The sequence below is a fragment of the Acanthopagrus latus genome, chromosome 19, assembly GCF_904848185.1.
Source record: "Acanthopagrus latus isolate v.2019 chromosome 19, fAcaLat1.1, whole genome shotgun sequence".
Taxonomy (NCBI): Eukaryota; Metazoa; Chordata; class Actinopteri; order Spariformes; family Sparidae; genus Acanthopagrus; species Acanthopagrus latus.
In genome coordinates, this window is record NC_051057.1 from 1,172,307 (window position 1) to 1,178,166 (window position 5,860).

At 40.0% G+C, this 5,860-nt stretch overlaps 1 long non-coding RNA gene across 1 annotated transcript; it reads left to right on the forward strand.

Annotated features, from left to right (window-relative positions):
- Positions 1–2,535: 2,535 nt before the first annotated feature.
- LOC119008806 lies at positions 2,536–5,264 on the forward strand. The gene is made up of 3 exons (XR_005071558.1): positions 2,536–2,871; positions 3,592–3,719; positions 3,831–5,264. It is a non-coding gene; the product is annotated as an uncharacterized LOC119008806 (long non-coding RNA).
- Positions 5,265–5,860: the final 596 nt, after the last annotated feature.

Sequence of the window (5,860 nt, forward strand, 5' to 3'; positions counted from 1 at the left end):
GGTGGGTGCATTTCAGTGGCCGGGCTTCATTTGGCTCACCTCCGCTCCACCCTTACTCCTCCTTTTTGCTCACTGTGATTAATCTGCGCATGCTGCAGGTAAACATTGTTCTACAGTCAATGTATAATTCTTATTAATTCCGTGTTAAAGACTCAAAAGTATTCTTATAGCTGTTCTGTTAATATGTGTACACAAATTAATTTTAGAGTACCATTTATTTCTCCATGACATCTGTTAGTATTAATTTGTTTGTATTCCTGCAAGCTATGTTTTCAGCCTTGTTACAGCATACCCAGTGCTGGTTTTACCACCTCATACTGCATGCTGCAGTTGTACAGAGTTCAGACATGATGCTTAGCCTCCTATGAATCCATTAGATCATTTTAACACATCGCAAGTGCTTATATTTAGAAACACAAAGTTTTTGTGTGTTTTTTTAGCTGTTAACATTTTACTATTGCAAAAATCTGATTCCTTAATATAGGTCATAATTGCATCCTCTTTGACATTGTTTTATCTTGTGAAAGTCCTGCATAATGTTACATAAGTCATGGAGTGAAGACAGGCTGGGATGATAATTAGGCTTCTCTGATTCAGTCTAAAAAGTGCCTGCTTGCTGCAGGCCTGGCTGTCTCTCCCAAGGATCGCCTCGGGTCACAGCCCTTCATTTGCTTTTTGGTTTACAGCCACTGCTGACACACACACGTGCGCGCGAACACACACACACACACACACACACACACACACACACACACACACACACACACACACGCACGCACAGAATGGCCTCTCTCCTGATGACTTGCCCTGACTTACCAAACAGTCCTAGAGTTAAGGGTTATTTGAGGGAAGAGGGGGAGAAACATGCCCAGGAAGGCAAGACCTACAGCAATAAAAGGTTTCATTTCGTGGTCAATATATGCATAGTTGAACATAAATAAGCAGAGAACAATACCTGGCTGTCTGCCCATCCTACAAAGCTCATCTACCGCCGGGCCATAAATACCAGCAGTCACACCATAACTCTTTTTGGCGCTCTTCTCGGGAGTTTCACTTCATGTTTACCTCTAAAAATTGATAGATAACTGGTTTCTTCTTTCTTTTTTACCTTCATTTTCAAATTCCATTTTAACACCTTTGTTGTTGTTTTCTATTTATTTACTTTTTTTTTTGGGGCATCACATATTGACACTCATGACATCTATAGGTAGTTATAACAGAGAAGGAGAAGAAACCTGTAATAGTTTTATTAACAGCTGGTAATTGAAAAATGATATTTATTTATAATATTTTGCATTATGATGAGTGGAGTTTGAGTAGGCAACACAAATAACAAGACTTAAGGTCCTGTCACATTTCCTCTTCCTTGAGTGATTTACTGTAGCTAAAGCGTGACACACCAGGCAGTGGTCACTGCAGGTTGTATCAGAATCAGAATTCCTTTATTTGTCCGGCAAGTGGTCAGTGTCACAGCAGCCAAGGGACAGTAATTGTCAGGTTGGGGTTAAAGGGAAAACTATGGAGATTGGAGTTGGACCCAAATGCAGTTACTCAAGGGACAAGGAAATGGGGGAAACAAAAGGCGAGCTTTATTAAATTGAAACTGAACGCAAAAATCCAAGGGAGTCAAAATGCAAAGTAACAAAAGAAAGCTAGGCATAGTGGCAACAAAAACAGCAAGACAAAGTACAAACAAAAGGACAAGGCACAAATCAAAGGCAAAGTTCAAATATAAAAAAATACAAAACCAAAACATACCATGAGGGAACTTGAAAGACAGGAGCAGAGGCAGACAGATACATGACCGGACAAGGAGTGCAGGGAAAACACAGACTAAATACACAGACACGGATGATCAGACGAGAAACAGGTGAGGAGAGAGGAGGGAGAAGGCCAGGTGTGGTAATGAGTGGGGGAGGAGCACAGAGGAGAAACACGGAGGGAAACCACAGACAAACTACAGACAGAGGTAGACAGAGGGAAGGACATAGGAGAAACTTAAAGCCCAAAGAGGGGCATGGAACATCAAAACAAAGACACAGGACATGATACAAAGACATGAATTCAGAGTCATGACAGTAATATTACAATAAAAAATAACAATACTATACAAAGGCAAGAAATAGAATAGACTTGTATATACATTGTACAATATGAACAGTGTAATTGTTAACAGTTTTACAGAGATCTAGTGTGGTAGCTTAGTCACTAATTGAACAATGAGATAACACTATGTATTTGTGACACATAGGATGTATGTAATTTCTCACTTACTTGTTACTTTTTCGTGTGCGCTCTCTATTGCATGTCTAGAGACACTCCCCATCCAATTCCTACATTTCTGTTTTTAGAAAAGGCCGATATCACCTGTATTGTTGAGTCAAAAGTCAAATCAGTTAAAGTCAAAGAAACCATGACACCTGTAGGACAAGCGGAGCAGTGCATTGCCTCCCTGTTGAGGAGAGGAAACTAACACCAGCTGATTAGCTGACTGAGAGCACCTGCCTGCAGTCTTTCAGCAGGATCACTCTGCACTCCAGTGTGGATTCAGACAACAGAGGAGTTCAGGACTGTTCAGCTTGGGTCAAACCATGAAGGAGCCACTGATTTTCAACCTAATATCTCCTCCAATAAGAAAATACATTTGAGAGGAGGAAAAGAGTTGTCTCATTGAATCTGTTATGGTTGGCCAGGCCATTTTTCAAGTTTGGGCAGAAGTTGAGCAGAGTTCACCACAACATAACTTGTCACATATGTAAGGTACAAATGCTGTGGGCTGATGCTGCGTTCTTCAGATGGCATTTACCACCTAACAGTAAAGTCACTGAACAACCAGCTGACTCACAACATTGTTTTATTTAACATGTTCAGGTGGGTAAATAATTTCTTAATGTCCATAGAGTTAGTAATGTAGACTTCCAATTTAGTAAATGTCAAGTAATATTGTTTCTGCTGCGTATGCTTAGTTTTTGTTTTTTAGTTCCTTAATTGTACTAGCTAATCCAAACAGAGACTGGTTTATCACTAGTTTGCTGTTCAGTGGCTGTTGTCACATTACATTGGTCAATTCATATTGAGGGTTGTCAGATGTAACATTTGCAAGACTGCACTGATAGTTATTTATGTAACATTTTATGTTTGAATGCCCCGTAGATGTTCTTTTGTGTTTCATTATTTTTTCCCCAATCAGTTAAGCAGTACTGTAGTTTAAAGTTGCCAATGCAACAGGGCACCTGTAAACAAAGAAAACCAGTGAAATTAGTATGAATTTAACTGTAACGTGAATGGAGTAAGATAATTTCTTATAGCGAACATAATGAGATTTGTAAATAATAGAATTACATCGGATTCATCATTTTGGTAGTATATTTAGTATATATTTTTAAATTGTTGACTGTTTATTTGAAATGAAAATGTGAAGTTGGTGCATGGTTATTATTACATTTTGAAATATTGATCATTTATCTATGATAGTATTTTGATATTATTCTGTTATTGTTTTCAGATTTTTATAATTGTTACAACAAAGTTGAGATTTTCATGCAGATCTTCTGTGCTCCTTGTGTTTTTCCATCTGCCTATGTGTTTCAGAGATGCAGTGGAAGCTGGGCATGTCTTTCCAGGAGGGCTGAAGTTTCTGTCTCGCACACCTGCCACAAGTCTCATCAGCTCCAGCTCTGGGCTACTCTGCATTTGATGCTAGAGTGTTCTATTATGTGGTAGATCAGACCTTTGAGCTTATTGCACATTTTTGAATTTTTGTATTTTTGCCCTCCTATGAACCTAAGTCTGTCTCGCCTTGCCTTCTTTATGTGGAAATCTTTTTCAAGCTCCATCCTCACAAGCCATCAGGCTCCAGCCTGCAGATTCATCTCTGTCCTCACTGACAACTCTCTGAGCCTGCCACCCAAGCTCCATTCTGTACTTCAGCAGAGAAGGCCGCAGCTCTGCTAACAAGCCAGCAACCCATCTGTGCAGCACTCACCTGAGCTCAACCTCAAGTAACCCCCCTGCTCACCATCTTCCCTGCACTCTATCAGCTATTCAACAACACTATTACCTGACCTGTTGTCTGGTTGTCTGCTTTTGGGTGCTGCTAAACATTTACCAGCATAGAGATGGTAGTTACCACTTCACAGTAAAGCCACTGAATGGTTAGCTGATTCACAATATATTATTAATATATTATTTCAAAGTAATCATTTGTGTCACCTTTTGAGTCAACATATGTAACACATTCAAACCAGTGTTGTTACTGTTTGCATGTCCTCTCTGTGGAGCGCCTTTTACTTTGACAATGGTGGTTAAATCGCAGTTAATGATATATGAGTGCTCTATGTTAGAATTGGCCATCTGTTCAGATTAAAAACTGTAGCTCCAGTTAGCTTCATTTAGCATTGCAACTAGTGGTCGATACTGGGAGCTCAGAGCACAAGAGGAGTGTTTGTGTTGACTGTGCTTGCACAGGAGCCGTGCACGAGGATGTGCCAGTGCAACTCAATACACAGGTGTCCTAATATGAAAACTGTTTTGTCTTCATATTCTGTCAATAATTCTTGTTCATTTTTGTTTTTAGTTTTCAACTAAAATTCTTACATATTGCATCTATTATAAGTGATGTTATAGCTGCCGCCATTTTGTACTGTCTGGCTCTCAGTTCAAGGCTCAACACTGTTAGGGCTGCTTGCTGCTGGTCAACATTGCAAATCGACAAAAATTACCAAAGTTAAGCCTGATGTGAAAATTGAAAGCACATTTACTTGATTAATTGGAATTCTCTGATTTTTGGGCCAACTGAGATGATGAGCATGAATCTGACTCTTACTGATAACACCTATCACAGTGACAGGGCCGAATACCGGCACTGATTCATGAATCCTGATGAACTGCTGCTGGTCAATTTAAGACAGGATTAGATTAAAGTTTGGTTATTGTAGCAGCTCAATAATAACAATGATAATGTACCTTTTATGAGCTCATTACTTTCTCATCTTTCATCTTCCATTCTCCATCTTTCCCTGCATTGTATTTCTTTCCTGATTACTAAAGAATTAAAATTGATCATTGAAACATGAAAATGTTAAATAGCAAAAGTAAATAAATAAATACATTTTATAAAGTACATGCCAAATTGGGGGACAGATCTTGTGAACGGCAGTTGACTGTTCAAAGCTGATCCAGGCACTCAGGGGCAGCTTGCCAGCCCATTGCCAACATCTGCTGCATATCTAGCAGGCTAAATATCTGGCAGAGTAACAGTCAGGTATGAGGGAACGCCACTGAGAGCAGACACTCCCCTCCTCTATCTCTTTCTCCCTCTCTCTCTTTCCTTTGCTGTCACCCGCAGCAGCTCTCTGAACCCAGACTAACCAGGCATCAATGTGTATGGAGCCCATAGTTTTAGGATGAATAATATAGGGATGTATACCGTGGACCGGTACATTTTGGTACTGGCTCCTAATTGGGTAAATACCGTTAAGATTCTGGACAAACGGTACTGTTATCGGTACTTTGTTTTTTTTTTTCTTTACTTTTATTTTTTATGATTTTTAACCGATTTTTGACATGGATGGTTTTTGAATGTCTACCCAACCGTAATGACTATAAACTTAACAAACTCCGTGACTTGACTTAGCAGACACAAAACCGGGTGCCGCTGCTTCGGCTCTGCAGTCTTTAGCGTTAGCCGGGCTGCTAACTTTACTGGCTTTGTTACAGCAATCAAACACACACTTTCATTTAGCTTCATGCTATGCACGCGCTCCAAGTGTTTGGTGATGTTGCTTACCCCGAATTTCCCCTGGATACTGTCCGCTGTAGTACGGCTCCGATCCAGCTTTGCTCCGCTGTCCGCCGTCTG